Source organism: Pyxicephalus adspersus, chromosome 4, assembly GCF_032062135.1.
Source record: "Pyxicephalus adspersus chromosome 4, UCB_Pads_2.0, whole genome shotgun sequence".
NCBI classification, from domain to species: Eukaryota; Metazoa; Chordata; class Amphibia; order Anura; family Pyxicephalidae; genus Pyxicephalus; species Pyxicephalus adspersus.
This window is the reverse complement of record NC_092861.1, coordinates 154,266,469-154,274,287: the sequence shown is the minus strand read 5'-3', so window position 1 is coordinate 154,274,287 and position 7,819 is coordinate 154,266,469.

Here is a 7,819-nt window from a genome sequence, read left to right as displayed (position 1 = left end):
CAAATCCCAATATGATCGACCACAGAATTCTCCAGCCAGCAAGGTCCAAGTGTGAGCAGCCGGTCAGCCAGGTAATGCCTGCAATGCATCATGGGTAAAATAAACCAAACGCTCAGCACCAATCACATGCCAATCACACGTCTTGTACACACGTGCACCAATCACACGTTTTCGTACACACGCACCAATCACATGTCCCGTACACACGCACCAATCACATGTCCCGTACACACGCACTAATCACATGTGCCGTACACACGCACCAATCACATGTCCCGTACACACTCACCAATCACATGTCCCGTACACACGCACGCACCAATCAAATGACCCATCCACCCGCACCAATCACATATCCCATACACACACCAACACGTCCCGCACACTGACCTGTAAAAATGCTCAAAGGAATTGGATAGTTCCAGATCCGAGAGGAAGAGGACGCATTCCAGGAATTGCTGCAGCTGCTCCAGTGCCTGGAAATCTGAAGAATCGGATCGAATAGCAATTATCCGCTGATCAATGTACCGGGCAAACTGCTCCGTTACCTGCAATATCAACACATCGATGGCATCATGTACGAAAGCCATAGCTTGCTTTCTGTCGCCGACGCCTCTTAGACGTTACTATTTTATTCATAAAAGGGGGGAGGATGACGCCGTCAAGACCACAATTTCTTTTCCGCTGTTTTTTTCTAATTTGTACAACACCCGAGCCTTCCTGCTCATGCTTAGGTCTATTTATTTGATCCATAGCGGCTGACGATGCTGTGGTGACAACGTCTCTGGCCATGTTCCTAGCCGCTGTTTTTACATGCGGTTTTACAAGGGCCACACCTTTCTTGAACAGAGGAACTACCCTACAGAACAGACCCCAAAATAATCCAGCGATGCCAGGGCCGTGCATGAATTCATCGCCATGAAAACCATCCAATCCGTGGCAAGCTTGCGTTATGTAATAATGGGTATATACAGCCGGGTCGCCGTACACTCTCAGGGACAGCATTTTTAATACGTCATCACCGCGGGAGGTCTAAAGTGTAATCGAACAATCGTTTTTCCGTATTTGAATTTAACAGGTTTAGCTTGATCTGATAGTATCGAAATTGTAATGGTGTCAAAGTGTTGTTTGCAGAGAGGTATATAGTCAGGCCTAATATACTTTTGCGTAACGGCATCGCCATTTTTTCTATTACTCTCCACAGTTCTTAAAAGCTGTACATAACTATTGCCAACAAGCTGATGTTGAATTATATCAGTATAAACAAACATTGTATAAAACCCCGCCTTAATATCTGGGTAAAAATGTTTCTGTATAGATAAAGCGACATTCTCTTTTGTTAAAACTGAATCGTCATCGGTCGAAACCTCTGTTATATGGTCGCTTGTTACAACAGGCACTCCAAATTCGCTGTAACGCAAAACGATGTGTCGGATCGTCTAAATTATTTTCGAGCATTCGCACATGTGATCACCTAATTTTAATAAAGGTTTAACTTTTTTATTAGCTGCGTAATCGCCGTAGATATTTTTCCAAATGATTAAAGAGTTCTCCTTTGTCACATCAACAGGGCGACACCTTATGGTTCTATGGTACGAATGAATATAACTGTACACCAGATCTTGCAACTTGTCAATGTACCTGAATGTGTTTTGCTCTCTCAGATAACGCCATATTCTTGTTTTCAATGTCCTGGTAAAACGCTCCACTAGTGCCGCTTTGACCGTATTTGATGTAAAAAAATGATGTATTTTATATTCGGCACAAAGTTTTCTCATAGGCTTGTTTATAAACTCTCTACCGCTATCTGTCTGAAGTTTCCTGGGGCCGCTTATCATAAATACCTGCTGAAAAGCGGCAGCCACTGTTGCACTGTTGTTTTATTGGCTAGTCCTGACACCCACACAAATTTTGAAAGTATATCCACGACCGTTAATAAATATTTTACACCATCATTTTCTTTTGAAATATCTATCATTGACACAAGATCGGCCTGCCACTGACCGTATATATCTGACACAACGACTTTGTTGCTTTTAAATGCTTTTTTCACCGGTTTGTGTAGCGTATAAGTGTCTTCATTGTTCAACCATTTCTTCACAGCCCCTTTACGTAAACCAAATTTCTGTACTTCCCTGAATAAGGCATCAACACCACCCTAAGAACCGACGGCTTTTGGTGTGTAGTACTGTTTTCTCAATATTTCATTTTATGCAGTTTTAGACAGCTGTTGTTCGGAACACCTTCACCGGGGGTATTGCAGGGAACTTTATTGCCTAAAAAAAGAGCGACTCCTTTGTTACAGACTGCATGGCTAACATATATTATTATCATTTTTACTTTGAATGAGTATAAAAGTATATCTAATATCACATATCGAACCGCAAAAACCTCTTTCATAAGAGACAGAAACAGAAAGATTCCAAAAACTGTAATACTAGCGTCTGTGGACAACGACTCGTTTTCGGGTAATTACCAGAGAAATCCATCGTGCTTCAACCACTACAATATAAATTATGCCGCCTTATATTTGGATGGACAGCAGATACCTGCAAGACCCTTTCAACCTAATTTTCAAGTCGCTTCAGCTGCGAATATATGGCCCTCGTACATATTTCAGGCAAGAAAAAGGCTGACAACGCTTTATCGGTGGATCGGTCAGAATTTTTGAACGGTTACACATTATTGGCTTTTGATGGATCGCCTGATCAAGAACCTGATGGACATTTCTCTCTAGTAAAAACCGGGAATCTCCGGGCTGAAATTAGATTTGTGGAACCCACACATGCATACCCTACTGTGATAATAAATAGATGTAACATTGAGCGACGTAAAATATTTGTTTTAGGCACATAAGATGTCTTTTATTTTATTTACAGTATTAAACATAATCGTAAATTGTTTTAAAACCCCCTGGACATGCCTGGACAATAGGGGGTGCATGGGCGGAGATTTGCCGGGTTAGGGGTGGACATGTCTGGGCAATAGACGATAAATGGGTGGAGAGTGAGTGGAATATAGGAGGGCTAGGGGGAGGGTGGTAGGCTGGAGATGGGAGGGATGTGGGACCGCCTTGGGAGGGGTATGGGAGGGATTATGGGTGGAGTGGGCGGGGAAAGGGCTTGTAGACCTGTCACTTTTAGTTGGACGAAAAGTACATACGCTTTACTACTGTAGGGGGGTGGGAACAATAGCTCACACTGAGTCCTTGTGGGGGGCGGGGCACCATCGCTCACACTGAGTCCTTGTGTGGGGGGGACACTATAGCTCACACTGTGAGTCCTTGTAGGGGGGGGCACCATAGCTTACACTGAGTCCTTGTAGGGGGGGGGGGTACCATAACTTTGTGTGGGAATTGATATTTCATGCAGAACTCTTTCCCTTGCAGGTTATGCTGTTGCCCGCCTAGGATAACCCTTTCTTTTCCCAGCATGCCTCAGTGTGTGGCTAGTTTAGGGTTACTGCGTTTCTTCTGTATAAAAGTTTCATAAATTGTTAGCTTTATGTTCCAACATGATTACTGACCTGTAGCTTCTGAAGTTCTTCCCTTAGACCCAAAAATCCACACAATGTGCCCAGCTGAAATGTGATTATTTGTCTATAAGCGAGGGCTTTCATTGTATACCCCCACACACTCATTTTTGTACCCCAGACATTTATCGGGGTCCTGATTTCAGTGTTGGCATTTCCTGTGATTGTCCAGATGTCACCATCCTAACCCTCCAGTCCTGGTTCACTAATTCCTGACATTCATATTTAAATCTATGGGATTCCTAATTCCAGATTGAGGTATTTCCTCTTTATCACCCTGGAAAGTTTCTTTTGTGGGGTTTTTCCTATTATCATATTTCTACCCTTTCCCTCCAGGGAATTTATAACCATGAATTGCTTCCTCTGCCCCCTTGCAGGTTTCTTCGGACATTTTCCTCCCTTATTTGGCTGCATTTTAGGTTGTGAAGTGATTTCTAGTTTAGGGTGGATTTCCCTTCTTCTCATGAAATGCTTTGCTGGATCTGTAAAAATTTGTCTTTCCAGCATCAAACAAAAAACTTTTCCTAAACTTCCAGACTGATACCCAGAGTGCTCCCGTGCTTTGTTTGCATTTTGCAGTCCTTTAGGTTGTAGAATAACCCCAATGGAGATTGTATTGCAGGGAGAAGATGGTAGGTATGCTGGTGGAGCTTCTGACCTCGCAGGTGAAGGACAAGCTGCTGGTGTTAACGTGTTTGGAATTGACATACCTGGTGATGTCTAGGTATGACTGGCGTGTCCTGTTTGCCACAGAAGGAGGGGTGAGAGCTGTGCTGGGGTGTATGCAGGAACATCATTCCTCTGTGCTGCCGTCCAGCATATTGGGCTTGCGGTAAGTGTGGGACGCCTGTAATACGGTTCCCAATATCTGCCGTCTCCTCCATCTGATAACTTCATTGTTTCTGGCAGGTCCTGAAAGTGCTGACTGGTGGGGACGGTGACATTCAGGGACCTTCTAAACGTAATATCCTGAATCCAGCGGACGCTCAGGTGATTAAAGAGATCTTTTCCAGCATTGGATCGGCAGCCAGCGGCACCTCCAGCAGTCTCCTGAGGGCCATTCCCTGCGCCATTGCCAAGATGACAACGGAGGAGGGGTGAGGAGAACACAAATTATCTGTGCATAGAAAATGTGTGGACTGATGGCCATTATCCAGTATGGTCCTTCCTGTATGTTGTATACGGGATCTGTATCGGTGTGTTGTAATTGGTCCCTGTGTCAGTATGTATTTCCTGTGTCAGTATGTATTCCCTGTGTCAGTATGTTGTATGTGGACCCTGTGTCAGTGTATTGTATGTGGGCCCTGTGTCAGTATGTATTTCCTGTGTCAGTATGATGTATGTTGACCCTGTGTCAGTGTATTGTATGTTGCCCCTGTGTCGGTATGTATTATGTGGGCCCTGTGTCAGTATGTATTCCCTGTGTCAGTATGTAGTATGTGGCCCGTGTCAGTATGTATTCCCTGGGTCAGTATGTTGTATTTGGCCCCTGTGTCAGTATGATGTATGTTGCCCCTGTGTCATTGTGTGGCCCCGGTTTGACCTCTTCTCTCCCGGCAGGTGTTCCTCCTCGGTGTACAATGGTTTCTTGGTGCTCTGGATGCTGATGGAGGATGATGAGGATTTGTCTTCCATCCTTCACAGGGATTTGCCATCTCTGGCTGAGCCCCGGCGTCACTTTCTGTTGCATTGCTGTCTTCCTACAATGGTGGCTGGAAGATTACACGATGATAGGACTGGTAAGAATTGTATACAATGCCTCTGTCCCATGGACTATTGGTCACCCTAACCTCATCGCAACCAAACACTAGATTTAAAAAATGGGAAGCCATCGGACCACTGGGGGGGGGGCCACCAGAAAGATCTGGAAGATTCCTGAATCAGTATTTGGACCCCAAAAGGATCAGGGGGATTAAATGTAATATATTAATATTATTTCTCTGCTCTGTGTATGGGGTGACCGCTCTGGTGACTGCAGGAAGATGTGAGGGGGCAGAATGAGGATGGGGATGACACAAAAGTGTAATTTGGAGTATTCAGACAACAATGCTGCATGAAATGTAAGAAGGGAGAGGAGAGACTTAGCAATGTAACAGTGCAGGGGGCAGAGGTGCTTGAGGAGGTAACACAATGTAGAAAATGAAGGTTTCGGGTGGGTAGGTAACAGGAACATCCACGGGGGCCTCCATGGCATCTGGATGGATTGGGAGGGTAACAATGCCTCTTATGTGGTGGCTGGAATTGTGGGAAGAAGGGTCTTGTTCTGTCCTTTCAGCCAATGACTGCGGCCCCTTTGCTGGGATTGGGATGGGGGGACTTATATTCCGATGACAGACAGCTAAGCCTAAAAAGCACAGAAAAAAAAAAATACAACTTACAGCATCGGTGCCGGAAAAAACCCAAACCCAGCAAGAGGAGGAGGGAGAGCAACAGATTGCAGGAGAAGGATGAGGAGGGACCCTGTATAAAGAACATTCACCCCCTCAATTATATAAACTCTGGGGCCAGATTCTGCCCTTCTGGGATTTGTCCTGACACTGACATTAAACTTCACCATCACCGCTGTGTCCTGGCTAAACTACAGGGGGCGCCGTCATAGCCCAACACTGGAGTATCTGTATCAGGACGGCAGTTCTGTCAGATGATTGTCACTGCAGTCTTCCAGTTACTCCTAATGGCAGGGTATGGAGTATGCAGATCCCACGGCCATGACAGCAAGCCAGGGGTCCTCATTGTCTGCATTGCCAGGGATCACTTTCTGGTGCAGTACAAGGAGACTGCCAGGAGTCAGTGACATTTTTATGGGTATTGACCGCACTCTGAGGAGCCCAGACTAATAATCTATCAATGTATTTCTCTTCCTAATCCACATGAATCCCTCAGCAAATACCCCTCCTGTGTGGGGTAAGCTGCAAAACATTGGTCCCTTGGTGGGACATGAGGGACCCACTATCACTATATAACCCCACCAGGGACTCCAGGGCCAGAACCGGCCTCAGTGATTGAAAGAAAAATAAGATGAAAATTCACAGGGGCAGACAATAATCCTAATTATAGCCCCAATTTCCGGCTTCTCACAGCCAGCAGCCTCCTCTCAGGGTATTTGGGACTTTTGGGTCAAAAGGACAGAATAAAGGAAAGAGCCAAGCAGAAGAACCCCATAATGATAGAGACGCTGGGGATACAGCCCACCATCACAATTCCAGGAGCGAGCACAGGATGGACGCCTCATATGCTCCAAATATCATCATGGACAGCACAGAGCGGGTTAGAAGTGGCAAACATGCTACACAGGAAGGGGGTGCATCATTTGGGGGAGATTAGAAGAATGATATTCTGTGGTGTGGGGAAAGTTTGGGGACATTATGACAGGAAGGGGTTCGGGGTCAATGCAGGCAGAGTGGGTTGGACACAAAGCTGGAGGTTAGAGGAGGAAGTTATACCGGATTAGGGAGAAGATTGCTTTTAAAAGAAAACAGATCAAGGAAATGTTAAGAGTTTTCAATATGCAGAAGAAGCATCTAAATACCTAAAACAGAGAAATTCAGCCGACATGGATAGCACCTCATTCACTAAACACACCTTTGTCCAATGAGCTATCCCCAATATCCCCAGTATATACTGCGCTCACATTCTGCAGCCATTCACATTTTATGCTCACACACATCATATTCTTTACTGATGGGGGATCAGATCCTTACCCTGTACATATTACCTACACATAAAAGGGGAATAAAACCCTTCACTGCATGGATTATCTCTACATTAAAATGTACCCCTAGCACACGTACAACACCTATGTGGCATACAAAGCCCTCCCAGCATATATTTCCCCTAAACCTGCATACAGACTGTGCTTGCCTAACTGACTGCTTTAACTAAGTGATCAATACCTTGACGTGTGAAAGGAAGTGTCATTGTCCTATGATCTGTTCCATAGCACAGCAATGGTGGAATCCTCCTATTCCTTCTGTTTTATCAGTATGGGTTCCAGAGTTTGGGATTGCTGTCCCGTGGCTCTTTAGTGAAGAGGTTTCCCCTCACTTTCTGTGTGACCTCAACGTTAGGAAATGGGGGAGGGGGATCTCAATGAAGACAGAAATAAATATTTGGCTTAAGATTCTCTCCCTGCAGTAAGAAGTGCACAGCCCTGGATATACCCAGCCAGTATCTGAGTGAAAGGATGGGCACCTAGCCAGTATCTGAGTGAAAGGATGGGCACCCAGCCCTGGATATACCCAGCCAGTATCTGAGTGAAAGGATGGGCACCCAGCCCTGGATATACCCA